Source organism: Lactuca virosa, chromosome 3 (genome assembly GCF_052849685.1).
Source record: "Lactuca virosa cultivar CGN04683 chromosome 3, Lactuca_virosa_CGN04683_v6, whole genome shotgun sequence".
NCBI lineage: Eukaryota > Viridiplantae > Streptophyta > Magnoliopsida > Asterales > Asteraceae > Lactuca > Lactuca virosa.
This window is the reverse complement of record NC_136428.1, coordinates 313,641,105-313,657,435: the sequence shown is the minus strand read 5'-3', so window position 1 is coordinate 313,657,435 and position 16,331 is coordinate 313,641,105.

Sequence of the window (16,331 nt, the reverse complement as noted above, 5' to 3'; positions counted from 1 at the left end):
TGCTACGGTTATGGTGAGGTGGGCCACTACAAAAGGAACTGCCCGAAGGCAGGGAATGTCGGTGGAGTGGGAAGAGTTCTGGCCATAGGCCACGAGGAAGCGGTTGCCGACCCCACAGTGGTCACTGGTACGTTTCTCCTCGATAACTCTTATGCATGCATTCTGTTTGATAGTGGAGCGGAGAGGCGTTCCGTGAATCAAAAATTTGCTCATTTACTTAAGCAAAAATCACGAGCACTTAAAGAACCGTTCACTGTAGAAATGGCTAATGGAAAGACGGAGAGCACTACCAATATATTCATAGGGTGTACCCTAACACTAGATAGCCATTCATTTTCGATCGACCTCATGCCGGTCTCCATTAAAAGTTTCGACGTCATTATCGGCATGGATTGGTTGACTCTTCATCGTGCCGACATCATGTGTTACTAAAAGGTTGTACGCCTTAATCTGCCGTCTGGCGAAACTCTAGTAGTTTATGGCGACAAACCATGCACAAACCTTCGTATCATCTCGAGCATTCAAGCTCAGAAATTCTTGCGAAAGGAATGTCGCGCATTCCTTGCTCATGTGGTCGACGTGAGCCAAGAAACGAAAGACATTCAGAACATTCCAGTAGTACGCGACTTTCCCGACATCATTCTGGAAGAACTCCCAGGATTACCTCCGCAACGTCAAGTCGAGTTTCGAATCGACTTAGTTCCAGGGGCTACTCCCGTAGCCAAATCGCCCTATCGTCTAGCACCTGCAGAGATGCAAGAGCTGTCCTGTCAACTTAACGAACTGCTCAGCAAGGGATTTATAAGACCAAGCTTCTCACCCTGGGGAGTTCCAGTCTTGTTCGTCAAGAAGAAAGACGGATCGTTTCGTATGAGAATCGACTACAGGGAGCTCAACAAACTGACCATCAAAAATCGTTATCCTTTGCCTCGGATTGACGATTTATTCGATCAACTTCAAGGGGCAAACTTCTTTTTAAAAATCGACTTAAGGTCCGGATATCACCAACTACAAGTGCTAGGGGAGGATGTTCCGAAGACAGCCTTCCGAACTCGTTATGGGCACTACGAATTCGTAGTGATGCCGTTCGGATTAACAAACGCGCCTGCTGTATTCATGGACTTAATGAATAGGGTGTGTCGTGCTTACTTGGATCAGTTCGTCATCGTCTTCATCGATGACATTCTTATATACTCTCGTAATAAGGATGAACATAGTCAACATATGCGACAGGTCTTAGAAACATTACGCTCGGAGAAGCTCTATGCAAAGTTCTCGAAATGCGAATTTTGGATCCGACGAGTCGAATTCTTAGGGCACGTGGTTAGAGAAGAGGGAATACACGTGGACCCTTCCAAAATTAAAGCCATTGAGAGCTGGTCAGCACCGAAGACGCCTACAGAAATTCGTCAATTTCTAGGCCTCGCTGGCTACTATCGCAGGTTCATTCAGAACTTCTCCCGCATTGCGAAACCTCTTACAACACTGACCCAGAAGGGCGTGGCCTTTGACTGGGAAGAGAAGCAGGAGAGAGCGTTCCAAACGCTCAAAAGAGCCTTGTGCACCGCACCAATACTATCCCTCCCCGAAGGGATAGAAGACTTCGTTGTCTATTACGATGCGTAGAATCAAGGACTCGGATGTGTTCTGATGCAGTGAGGTAAGGTCATCGCCTATGCCTCGAGACAGCTAAAGACACATGAGGTCAACTACACTACCCACGATCTTGAGCTAGGAGCAGTTGTGTTTGCTCTGAAGATCTGGAGACACTATCGGTACGGTACAAAGAGCACAATCTTTACAGACCACAAAAGCCTACAACACATATTCGACCAGAAGGAGCTCAACATGAGACAACGACGGTGGGTCAAGCTACTTAGTGATTACGAATGAGAAATTCGTTATCATCCGGGTAAAGCCAAGGTAGTAGCTGACGCCCTAAGTCGGAAAGAATATTCTGGTCGTAGAGTCAAATCATTGACTATGACTATCCATTCACACTTGTCCACGCAAATTAAGGAGGCTCAGCTCGACGCTTTGAAACTTGAAAATGTGGCGGGCGAATCCCTAAGAGGGATGGATAAGAACTTGGAGGTTAAGGTTGGTGGAGCTTATTTTCTCATGGATCGGATCTGGACCCTGAAACTTGGTGGTTTCAGAGACTTGGTCATGAACGAGGCGCACAACACTCGTTATTCCGTCCACCCAGGTTCAGATAAGATGTATCTGGATCTTAAAAAGCTATACTGGTGGCCTAACATGAAAGCAGAGATTGCTACCTTCGTGAGTAAATGCCTTACTTGCGCCAAGGTCAAGGTCGAATACCAGAAACCCTCCGGTCTACTACAACAGCCAGAGATACCGGAATGGAAGTGGGAGCGGATCATTATGGATTTCATAACCAAGTTGCCCAAGGCAACGGGTGGACTTGATACCGTATGGGTCATCGTCGACAGATTGACCAAGTTCGCACACTTCCTGCCTATCAAGGAAACAGACAAGATGGAGAAGCTTACAAGAACTTACATTAGGGAGATTGTACGACTGCACAGTGTTCCCATATCCATTATCTCAGACAGAGATAGAAGATTCACTTCGAGGTTCTGGCAGTCGTTACAAAGTTCCCTAGGAACTAGGCTAGACAAGAGTACAGCCTACCATCCACAGACAGACGGGCAAAGTGAGAGGACTATCCAAACCTTGGATGATATGCTGCGAGCCTGTGTGATCGACTTTGGGAAAGCATGGGATACTCATTTACCCCTTGAAGAATTTTCCTACAACAACAGTTATCACACGAGCATAAAGGCTGCTCCATTCGAGGCCCTCTATGGCCGAAAGTGCAGATCCCCTCTGTGCTGGGCTGAGGTGGGTGATACCCGGTTGGCTAAAGGACGAGTTCCTAAAAGCACTCTCACGGGCCCTGGGATCATACGGGAAACGACAGAGAAGATCGTTCAGATTCGGGAACGATTGAAAGCCTCTAGAGACCGACAGAAAAGCTACGCTGATAAACGAAGGAAACCATTGGAATTCCAGGTGGGCAGCCGTGTTCTATTGAAGGTCTCACCCTGGAAGAGCTTGATACGCTTCGGAAAGCATGGAAAGCTAAATCCAAGGTACATAGGGCCTTTCGAGATTCTCGCAAGAATCGGCCCTGTAGCTTACAAACTTAACTTACCGCGCGAACTCAGTAGCGTACATTCTACTTTCCACGTCTCGAATTTGAAAAAGTGTCTGTCCGACGAGACTCTTGTAATCCCACTCGACGAGATCGAGATCAACGAGAGCCTCAACTTCGTGGAAGAACCAGTAGAGATCATGGACCGGGAGGTCAAGCAAACGAAACAAAGCCGTATCCCGATAGTGAAGGTTCACTGGAACGCCAAGCGAGGACCTAAATTCACTTGGGAGCCAGACGATCAGATGAAACTGAAATATCCTCGTCTTTTTAATTAGTTATTTGTAACTACTTATTTGCTTAAATTCTAATTTCGGGACAAAATTCCTTCTAACAGGGGGATGATGTGACAACCCGAAATTTCTATTATGTACAACCATTCACTTCAATAGGAGTCAGAACTGTTTCTGCTAATTTTCAAGCTTTTTGGAATAAGTTTAAGTATTTTAAGATTAGTACTTCAGGAGATAACATGAGAGAGGATGTCCTAGGGTTTATTGTGCAACAATATTATTCCAAAACTCCAAGAGTTTGGAGTTTACGGCCTAAACAAAGGTGTTTACGGCCGTAAACCCTAAAAGAGGGTATAAATATGAGACTTAGTCATTATTTATCATTTTTCACATTTTCAAGATCCAAATCTCAATTCTCTCTCAAGTATCATCCAACATTTCTTCAATATCTTCAACTCGTAAGTATTTCTTACCCTAATAAGTTGATATATACCTTAATCTAGTGATCTAACATGATTCCATCCGTGAAATCATTCCAAAAGTGTAGATCTTCAAGTTTCACCAAGAACACCAAGAACACACACTAGTGTTCTTGGACTTTTAGCACCTTTTCAAGCTTCTACCTAGTAAGTACTTCTATCCTAGAGTATTATAGAGCTTTTTACACTTCTAAACATCAAGAAAAAACCCAAGAAACCAAGGATCAAAGGTGATTACGGTCCAAGATGTTCTTGGACCGTAAACCCCAAAAAGGGTGCCAAAGTGTGCCCTAGTCCCTTCTAAGGCTTGGAAACTAGCCGAGATCTTTTCCTTGATGTGCTTAGTACTTGAAAACATCAAAAGACCATAAACCATTTGGGTTTACGGCCGTAAACCCAAAGGGAAATGGTCCAATGACCGTAAACTCCTAAAAGGAGTGAAATGGTGCCCTAATCTCTTCCTAAGGCTTAAACATGAAGTAGGAATGCTTCTTGTGATCTTTAAGGCTTCAAAACACAAAATGGTCAAAGAAACATGAGTTTACGGCCATAAACTCATGGGTTTACGACCGTAAACTCAATGAGTTATGGTCACAAAACCGTAAACTCCAATAAAGGGTTCCCTTGAACCCTAAACTCAATAGCAATGTCCTACAACACTTAGATGCAATCCTTAGGACTTATAGCACTTAAATAAGGTGTTTTACATGTCCTAGGATGTCTTAACTTTGTTAATTAGTTGTTAAAGACTAATTGGATATATATATGTGATATTATATGTTAACTAGGATCATCGTGTGTGTACAAGTCTTCACTTGACACCTAGCATCCTATACATTCCGTTCATCCAAACCATTCACTACAGGTGAGTTCATACCCCTTAATTAACCTTTTAAATGTTTTTAAATGCTTTTATGGGGGGGAATACAAGTTGAACTATTATAGTTATAATATCAATCACATGTGATTAATAACTACCAAACAAGTGGATTTCTTACTTTTCAAACTGTGTTATCAAACTGTTTTACTTCAAACTGTTTTACAAACTCTTTTACTTATCAAATACTTTTATTAAACTCTTTTAACTTATATTCTGTGTATCTATATGGATATAATTATATAAGTAGGATTGAAAGGACTTAGGACTGATAGCTCACCTTACTTCATGTTCCTTGTTTGGTTGTGGACTTAGGGTATTTGGGTTATTTGTCCGAAGGTCATTTGAATCCTAGTTATCTATCATGTATATGTGTATAGATATAAAAAGTTACTTCTTTCATTTAGTTCAATGCCTTTGGGTAGCAAGGGTATACAAACATGTTCATATATACAAACAACATTACTAGTAAACTATAATAGGTATAGCTTAGGAAGATACTATTACTAGAACAATGAAACATACAATGAGTCAGTTCATTCATGAGTAATACATAGTGATGAGAAACAAACATAATACATAGTGATGAGAAACAAACATAATACATAGTGATGAGAAACAAACATAATACATAGTGATGAGAAACAAACATAATACATAGTGATGAGAAACAAACATAATACATAGTGATGAGAAACAAACATAATACATGGTGATGAGAAACAAACATAATACATAGTGATGAGAAACAAACATACTACATAGTGATGAGAAACAAACATAATACACAGTTATGAGAAACAAAACATACAGGCTAGACGGAGAAAGAACACACAATACAGCTAGCACATACATATACATTACTTACAGTTATGTCAGCCACTTAACGGGGGCATGGCACTACCTGTCGTGACCCGTTTTGTATCCAGAATCTCCTTAAGTGGAGAGCGTATGAGTTTGTGTATAGATCTATACTGGATTGACTATCCTACACCTTGTTGCTCGCTACAGTGGGACTTGCAAGTCTACGGGTGCCAAACGTCATTTCTTACGACGTCTTACATCATCGTTTTTCTATAGAGTCGGTAGCAGGATACAGGCCGATCACATGGTACTTTAAATAACAATTGGTTTAAAGTAATTAGTACAGCAGTAGTTACTTAATACAACACTACAGTACTATTTCATTTTCCCTTTACATTTACTTTGTGATATTCACACAATAAACAATAATGTAAAAACTATATTTTTGGTTAATGATAGTTAGATTTTGGGAAAATACACACTCTTACAAGAGACACACACACAGATACTAGATGCCTTGCTAGAAGGCTACTTTTAGTAGGAAACATAGGGTTTTCTAGGAGAGTTCAAACAATTACAAACTTTTACAAAACTTATACATTACAGACTTACAAACACTTTCATATAAATACAAACACTAATATACTTATGAACTCACCAGCTTTAAAGCTGATAAACTCTTTCAAAATAACTTGTATTCTCAGGTCGCCAGTAGACAGGTACCAGAGCCAGGTTTTTGAGAAGATGGAGCTCGTTCAAGACTCATCTTTTATTTTGATGTATATTTTTGGTGTCTATAAAACTTGACAGAACACACCTGTATTAAATTATATTATTAATGCAATGGATGATGTTGTTGCTTGTTTACTACTTTGCATTGTTGTGATACTGTACATGACGTCCTCCACCCCCGAACGTTTCCGCCGTTCCGGTTTTGGGGGTGTGACACATGGGGCTCTCATGGCCATAAAGTTGGCACCTTTATGCCATGAGACCCTTCCAAAGTCCAAGATTTGAAGCCATAACTTCACATTACGCCCCATAACCCGAAAATGGCTTAGAAATGCCCTAAAGATACCAAAACCCAAGCCGTGAAGTTGATTAAACACATGGAAAGTCAAGATTGAAGCTTTTTTACCTTAAATGAGCTGGAGATGAAACACAATCTCTGGATCTTCTAGCCTCAACTGGAACTCTCAAGCTCATTTCCTCTTCTCAAGCTTCACAATCACCAAAGAATGCACAAAAATGGCTTAAGAGCACTCCAAGGAGGCTAGGGTTTCAGTTTAAGGTATGCTAGAAGTGTGAGGGACGATGGAGGCTGATATGGGAGGAGATAAGTTGTTTAAATAGGGTGCAAACCCTCAAATTTAGGGTTTCACTCAGACAGCTCCTACTCGCCGAGCCGGTCTCCCGACTCATCGAGTAGGTCACTTAAAATTCACACGCAAAGCCGAGTCTACTCTCTGCATCTTCTATCTATGCAATTCTTCCTGTCTGTTAGCCATATATTGTCTCCTTTGCGTGATTAACAACCCAACCTGGTACACATCATATGCACCATTCTACTTCTCAATCCCTCTAAATCTAGTTAGTCATATGTTTCACCCTCTGCGTGATTGGAAGAGATCCAACCTGGGTGTATAACATATGCATTCTAAATCTGACTTCTCCCATAATAATTGTCTGCTCATTTAACGTAAGGAGTATTTTGGAAGTCCCTAATTATCGGAGTATATCAGGAAGCGGGAAACATGTTCAAGTACATCTAAAATTGAACAATTAATAGGTTGTCTGTAGATCTTGTTTCTCGGTTTAGGTGGACAACAATATCCTTGGTCGTTGTCAGATGAATGGTCCTTAAGAATTTTATCAAGGAACATAAGGTCACAACGTCTTCTCACTTGTAGTATGTCCTAATTTTGTCATAATCTTTCGTGTTTAAGTGGACCACAATACCGGCAATTGGCCAGATCTATTCATGAAGGGGGAGGTACCGATAAACGGATTAAGGTTGTCTAATAACTTTGATCCCTATATCACTAAATATTATTAGCATTGGTAAAAGAGAAATTTGTGTTAATTCAGTTAAATTTCAATTTTATTTCCTTTTATTTTTTATTTTGTTACAAAATCAAAAATTGAAAATATATATATATTAGTCTAAAAATTTTTAGATTTCATTTTATTTTATTTTAATTTTTATGTCTTCGAAATGTTTTATTTTTGAAATAATTGATGTATTGGGCTTGGATTTCAAGCCTTTTTTTTTAATTTGCTATCCATTGTATTGGACCGGGTCTTGGATCCTAGTATAAATACTCCTGTTCTGGGCAGTACACCTCTTCTCACTCTCATTTTCTCTTTGCGGCCATGAACACATCCAGACTCTCTCTCTTCACTGTTCATCGATTCATCTTAATTCGTGTTTCTCATCCAAAATCGTTTACAGATTCGTGTAGGTATCTTCATGGCGATCACTATTATGTTAAACTTACTTGAAATCGACTGTGAATCGAGGGTTTAATTGAAGAAAATTGACTATTCGGCGTTCACGGCTCTGTATGAATAGTTCACGGACGATGAAGGGTTCACGGCCCTTGAAGCGTTCACGGTCGTGAACCTTCTTTGACTGTGAACACTCATTTTGACCGTGAACCCATTTTTGAACATAATCTAAGTTTATATCTTTAATTCAATTCCAATAAAAGCCTAATGAAATTGTTTAATGAGTAAAACCTAATCTTAATTGTTTAAATCATTTGGTTTTTTCACTTGGCTCGGTTCGTATAGGTCAAAATGGTTGACTTGAAATTCGTTGATGTCCACAACTTGGATATTTTCTTGGTTGATCCACCTGCAGCCCACACTGATTTTAAATCCATAGTTCATGGATTGAAGAAGTGTTGTCTCGTTCATGCTCTCACATCCAGTCATGTTATCTATCAAGGCTTAATCAAGGAATTTTGGAGCAATGTCGTGATGCTAAGAGGTGAAGATGATTTTGTATCCCTAGAAGCAACTATTAAAGGAAAGAAGATTTTTGTGACGGAACAGATCATTCAAGAGGTTCTGCAAATTGATGATCAGCCAAGTTTTTCGACTGAGATTTCAATGGATCAAACAGAAACTATCATTGAATAGATGGGCTATGACGGGATGTTTCCTCCAACCATCAAAAAGCTTCTGCCACCCTACTGGAGATACTTAGCTCATGTGTTCATAAGTTGCATTTCTGGTTGGAGAGTCGGGGCTAATGAAATTTCCATGCTCAATACGGGTGCAATCGCAGCTCTTGATATGGGTCTAGAATTCAACTTCTCGATTCATTCTAAATGAAATGGTGGGGAATTTTGAAGGGAAGAAAAAGGAGAAGTTTCTCATGTACCCAATATTTCTACAACTGATCTTAAACATCAAGCACCCAGAAATCGAAAGAAGTGGAGAAACCCTTGATATCAAATCTCTTGGCTCCAACACATCTGGGCTAATGAAGCAAAATAGAAAAGGGAAGTTCATGTTTCAGGGCATGTTTCCATTGGTAAAGTTCGGAAATTTTGCTGAAGTTAGTGATGCATCAATAACCTAAAGCTGCTCAGATCATATGGAAAAGGAAGATGATGTGATCACTGCTTCTGAAAAGGAAGAAGAGCCCGTTATTCCTGTTGCTATAGTTGCTGAGGAACATGTTCCGGTACCAAATGAAAAAGCAAATGATGGTGATAATGATGACGGGGATGATGATGATGATGATGAGGAAGATGTCTTGAGAAAGGATTGATGGAAAATATTATAGAGGAAGATTATGAAGAAGACACAGACTTAGGTGGTGATTTATCTGGATTTGACAATGATGACATTACACTCAGTTTTGAGCATGGCGAGTTTAGCCCAACAAATGAAGATCTCGATTCCTTCTTTGACTTTGTCAATGAAGTTGCTCAACCGGAAACAGAGACAGGGGGTTCGTTCCGTTCAAAAAGTATTGCCTCCTACTTCTTTAGAACAGATGGCCGGTGCTACAATTGATATGGAAGCAGCGTCAAGGATTCCCCCCTTCATGTTCCTATTCCAACCTCTTTGTCATATGAGAGTGATCTTGTGATGACATTTGCCTCCCAGTCTTCGTTGAAAAGGAGACGACATGATCCGAGGTCGGGAGTGTTTATTCAGGAACAAGCCCAGCTAACACAACCTGCAACCCAACAACAACTGCTACACCAACCGTTCCTACCCAAGAAGGTCCAAGCACCATGTTTGAAACCGGGAGCTCTTCAGCTCCTGGAGGTTCCTCCCCCCCAAGGCCTGCGCACAACATCGCCTCCGAGAGGCTTGCAAGGGTCTTAGTTGTACAAGAAGCAACAAGCCTTCCTCCTCACGGATAAGGTATATCAATTGAGGAAGGAAACTTAGGGGGAGTGGACCCATATGTCCAATAGCTCAAGGAAGGAATGGGGGTGTTGAATCAGAGAATCATTGAAAGAGATGTTGTGATTGATAATCTCAAAATCCAAGTCTCAGAGCTTAAAGCTGACAATTCTCTGAAGACTACACAAATCACTGATTTAAAAACTTACCTTGGAGCTCTGACTGCCTGTTACTTCGACCTCAAGGATAAGCTGGCTATGGAATTTGGTGACAAATTCAAATATTCTGTCGGAGAAGCAGGAAGAGCTGACCCTACCCAACCTTCACAAAAAGGGCCCCCTGTTGATCCTCCCGCTGTAAGAACAACCCGAATAGTTGATCGATTTGAACGTGAGCCAGTTCAAGCTCCACACTTAGTTGCTTTGAAACGAGCTCAACAAGCTTCATCTTATAAGAAACAAAGGTAGATGTTCAAAAAGAGTTCAGATCAGAACGCTCGTGAAAGTCAACCCCGACTCACCGTAACGGAACTCAAAAAGAAATGATTTGGCTCAAACTACGGTGATCGGTCAGGGATTGTGTTGTGGGGTTTTCATGACAGGATGAATATGTGGCTTGTGAAGCGCAAAAGTTCAAATGTGGAGTATTACAAGGACAAACATGACTTTTGTTCATGGACAAGAGTTGATCTGTCTGAACTTGCCAATTCTCCCTTTGCTAATCCATCCAATGATCCACAGGCAACAGATTTCAAGCTTTTTCTTGAAGATCAAGTGAAAGAGGGATTTACTGGTATGAAGATAGCTGAATCCTTCATCAAGAGCTTCCCAGATGTACTGGATCCAAAGACCAACAAGCCTTTCAAAATGGTGATGTGGCCTCCCACTAACCAATTGAAACAAATTCCAATTGTTCAGAACTTCCGCGATGGTTTTCTAAAATATATGCTTTACTGGGTCTATGATGAAACCACAGCTTCTGATGCCATCAGATTTCCTGAATGTTTATTTCCGATATATGACAAGAAGGATCTGCTTCAATTTGGAAAATGGGATATACATTATCTGGCTCAACATCAAATCCAGGTTACTGAATATATTTTTAAAGCTACCGCTAAAGAGTATACTACGATGATTGTTGAGATTATCGAGAAGCAGATGTGGCTTGGGTTAGTGGGGAGGTCTGATGTGCTCATTATCGAGGAATACTGAATCAATTCTAGCCCCAAACCAAGGGGGAGATTGATTGGTCATATCTATGAGATGTGGGCTAGGTTCTTTATGTAGGGTTTGGTCTTGTTGATTTTGTGTGTTTACAGCTATGTAGGTTTTCACGTCCGCGAACCTGTTCATGGACGTGAACCATGTTTGCGGTTGGTTTGTCCCTATAAATAGGTGTGTGTCAGTTTTGTGTTAGTAGCGTTGTCAGATAGAGTTCACGGTATGTGTGTGTACTGTCCAGGTATACCTGACATGTTTGCGGCCCTGCTATAATACGTGTGCATTGCTTGATCAAATTCTTTCTTCTTCTTGTTCTTATACTTGATTGATTCATCATATTAATCCAATTGTTTGATCACTGCTTTGGTTCCTGGATTTGGGACTTTACAATTGGGATCCATTGTCGCATATGATTTCGGTAGGGATCCCAAACCTGGTCAGGATATTACGTTTTATAAATAAGAATACCTCCTTATCTCGTATTTGAATAAATGCTTATTTTGAGAAATAGTATGTCAATACTAGCACAAATACCTTTCCACCAGGAGCTTTTGGTAACTTGCCAATATATATCCATTCCCTATTTCATGAATCGCAAAGGGGAGATGATAGGATGTAAAGGTTCTATTGGTTGATGAAGGATGTTGCTATGCCTTTGACAACCATCACATCTTTGTGCATGTAAGAAGGCATCTTTTTTCATCATTGGCCAGTAGTACACCGTCCTTAACACTTAGGAGCAAAAGGATCTACCCCTAACATGATTACTACAATCTCTTTCATGTATGTCCTTTAGTCGCCAGCTTCATGACTTTCCAAGCATCTCAAGTATAGACCAGCCATGGATTTCTTTTATAGCTTCCCTTAGATCATCACAAAGCACGAGACCCTCATCCATAACGCTTTAACCCTTTTCTATTCCCTTGGAATCGTTCCATTCTGGAGGTACTCCATGATGGTCTAGATCCAGCATCTTGAGCTTTGCGGATGATCCTGGTGATTAGGATCATGAGGATAAGGATCTTCGATCGTTGTTATATCGGTTGTTTAATCAAGGTCACTGTGACATCCGCCTAAAATGGATTCGGGTCAACCCAACCCAATTGGAAATTTAATAAACCCTACTCAAGATTACTTGACGCTAATAGGATCAAAACCCATACAATACGATATAACTTGACGTTAATAGCAACATAGTATTGTACAATGTTATAACTATAATCAAAGTAAATTATGATACCATATTAAAATCAAATCAAATTATAATGCTCTAATTAAATTAAAAGAATCAAACTTGAATTCTCTAATTAAACTTCAAATCAAAGTAGATTGTTATAATCAAATAATAACCTATCTTTTATAAAACTCCATTTTTATAAACTTTACATTAAATTTTATAAAACTCTATTTTTTATAAACTTTACTTTAAATTTTATAAAACTCATATATTAATTATGTAAAAGATGCTTGTGTTAGTGGGAAATTATGAAGACCACCAAAAGCAAAAAGCTTATTCCCATGGTCTCCCACTCACACCTCCCATCCACTTTCCTTTCCTTTTTCTCCCAACACATTATTCTCTTCACCACTAAAATCTTCTCTATTCTTGCTCTCACTCTCAATCTCGAAATTTCCTCCAAGAATACTCATATTCAATCCAAGAACAATCTATTATACTCAAATCTTCATCCCTCTTGAAGCATTCATCAAGGTATGTTGTTAAAAGTTTCAAATTCATACAAGAAACAAATTAAATCCACCAAAATATCTAAAACTCATTTTTTTCATAAACCTGATTTTTTTCAGAATACCATCAATAAAATAAGAAGTTCTGGAAATTTTCAGAAAATAACTTATTTTTATTGAATTATCATAATTATTTCAATAAAGTAGGGCAATAATTCACATAAAATACTTGTTGCATTCAATAAATTCTGAGAAAATTCTGGCATGACCTGTATACTGATTAAACATGATATATGAAGTTTCATGCATTTATATAAATGTTTACTATTATTTATGATTTTATTGATTAATTAATAATGAAATATATAAAAAATACTTTCCATAGTCACAAATATCTGAAACTTATACACTGGGCTCTACATCATGTTATAAAACTATGGTTAATTTTACAGATTTTGTGAGAATCATTTACTATTTTTCCCGAATTTTGTGTTGTTTAATCATTAAAATATTAAATAAATACTAAAACAGTTCAGAAAAATATACAAATTTTACAGTAATTCATATTGTATGAAATAATGATTTCCTAATAATTTCATAATTTTTCAATACTTTAAAACTATTTTCCTAAGTATTTAAGCATGTAAAAATGCATTTTAATGATTATTTCATATAAATAATTGTTAAAATCTGTAAATAATTATAATTGGGCAAGTTATTATTTTAATAAGAAATTATTAAAATCTGGCCTAAATTCAAAATGAATTATTGTTAATTCATCTAATATAAGAATACGTGTCTAATTATTTGTATTAACACTACATTCTTGTTTAGCAGTTCCTAAACCAAAACTATTAATTATATTAGGTTCTACGCCATTTTGACCCGAATCGTCTATCGTACGACACACGCATTTCGTTTTGGGACTAAAGTGAGTAATCTACCCCATATTTTATAATTTTCAATACTTTGGGGTGTATCATGTGGTTCTAATATGTTCCAACTTCATTTTATTGTTTTATCACAATTGAGACATTGTTGGGACATTTATACGTGAGTCATTAATTGTATAACTATTGTTCGTTTACGCTACATGTACTTGTAGTGCATTATCATTTTTAGTCTAATCTCCATGACTATGCCCGTATTCTTGAGGTACGTTATGGACAATAATAGCCATATTGGGTTGACCACCCCGCCTTGGGACGCTAAGGTGATTGATCACACGTGGTTGAGTGTGTATGATGATTAGATGCTCCATCCTATATATATTTATATATATGCATATGTATATATATAGGGTGAGGACTTATTGTTGTTGTTATCAATTGTTAATCAATTTTTGATTTATAAACCGTTATCTCAAATACAATTGTTTGGCGACTTCAAAAGAAAACAGATTTCAAATTATACATGTTTCAACTTCACAATTTTCTCTACTAAAATTTGATTACTCACCAACTCTCGTAGTTGACCTGTTTTTACCCATGATGCAGATTTGAAGAATGAAGAATGATGAAAAATAGGTTGTGCCTTAGAAATCCACAAGACAATTTAAATTTGATGTAATAAATGTTGTTCGTATTTGGATTTGTATTTGTATGTTGTGGATCTTGTTTGCATACTTAGTACTGAATTGAATCTAATCACATTATAACATAGTTGTCATGAGACTTTGAACAATATATCACGCCTTGATCGATTCCGACAAGGATCGGGGTGTGACAGATTGGTATCAGAGCCCTTGACTATATGGAATTAGGTTAATTGCCTTGACCTAGTCTATAGCCTCTAGGGTCCTCTCGTATGCTAGTTTATAAAATACACACACAACTGTATGCAATTCGCACTTAGAAAATCCTAGGAATACCTTTGTGTGTTAATTGCTCCCTTATGTGCATACGTATTACTCCTGACACTTATATGTGTGCATACACTTGTGAATATTCTCCACTTTCTCTGAAAATCACACACATACTCAAGTTGTTTAACAAAATGTATATACATATATGTATTCCTTAGAGCTCATAGGAAATTCAAAGTCATCCACTCTAGTTGGGTAGGATCATAGTAATGGACGCGTAGTAACTGGAAGGGGGAGGTGCCGGTAGCCCGAAAGTCCTGACTAGGTAAGCATTCGTATACATCCCAATCAACCGAGGGACCAGTTTGCTTATCTGGGGACCAAAGGCGAGAGTTCCCAAACCTATAGGCCAAAGCGCGTCATTCACATTACTTTTGAGCCATCAAAATACCCGACCTTATCAAACGTATCCGAAAGGATACACTCCAAAATGGCCAACTCATTGGACTATTAAGTTCCCTAATGGGCCTAGAAGTGGGAAAGAAATGTGAAAACTTAGTTTTGTGGGGGCCCACGCAAGTGCTACATGTTTCACATTTAGTAACCATGGAAAGCCCAAAAGGTGCCCAACACTCCTAACCATGGCCCAACAAGTGGTTTACAATTATTTTACCCAACAATGTCTAAAAACTTTATTTCCATAATCAATTTACAAATAACTCACAAGTCCATATGCGTGTTTCTCGTAGATGGCATTACGACCCCCATACGCTGCTCGCAACAACAGAAGGCTAGCTGCCCTGGTCGCCAAGGAGGTAGCAAACGTCATCCCAACAATTGCAACCCAACTTCATTCTCTTCAGCCACAAGCTCCAGCAACAACTCCTCGTTGCTCGTTCAAGCACTTTCGTAACTGCAATCCGCCTTACTTCAAAGGAACTGATGGTGCCACCGCACTCCTCACATGGATTGAAGAAATGGAGAGTACTTTCATCCATAGCGAGTGTCCTGAGGACCTGATGGTCCGTCATGCTACAGGGTGCCTCCTAGGTCATGCTCTCACATGGTGGAACCTAGAAAAACGGGCAAAGGGAGAGGTTGTTGCCTTGGGAATGTCCTGGTCAAAACTAAAAGAACGCATGATGGAGAAGTTCTGCCCTGACAGCGAATTGCAAACTCTCGAGGTTGAATTTTGGAATATGAAACAGGAGGGAGGCGACAACGCGACCTATACCAATAGATTCCATGATCTCTCGAGACTCCTACCTCACATGGTTCAACCTGTGAAAACTGCAATACGCCGCTACATCAAAGGGTTACCACGCCAGATCCGTGATTCGGTGACCAGCAGCAGGCCATCTACCCTAGAATCCGCCATTGAATTAGCAGGTCAACTCAACGAGGACAATGTGAACGATGGTGTCCTCCCACGCAAGGGTTCAAAGATGTCAACTGAAAAGTCGACCCCTGAGACCCCCCAAATTGTCAAGTCCGAGTCCTCCCACCGACATGAAAAAAAGAAGCGGAAAAGTCATCACCACAACCATGCTGTTATTACCCCTGCTACTCCTATCACCCAAGTCACCCCACCAGCCCAACCAAATAAAAAGCCGTATACCGGACCTCACCCCCTCTGTAACCACTGTAACTATCACCATATGACCACCAGCCCGTGTCGC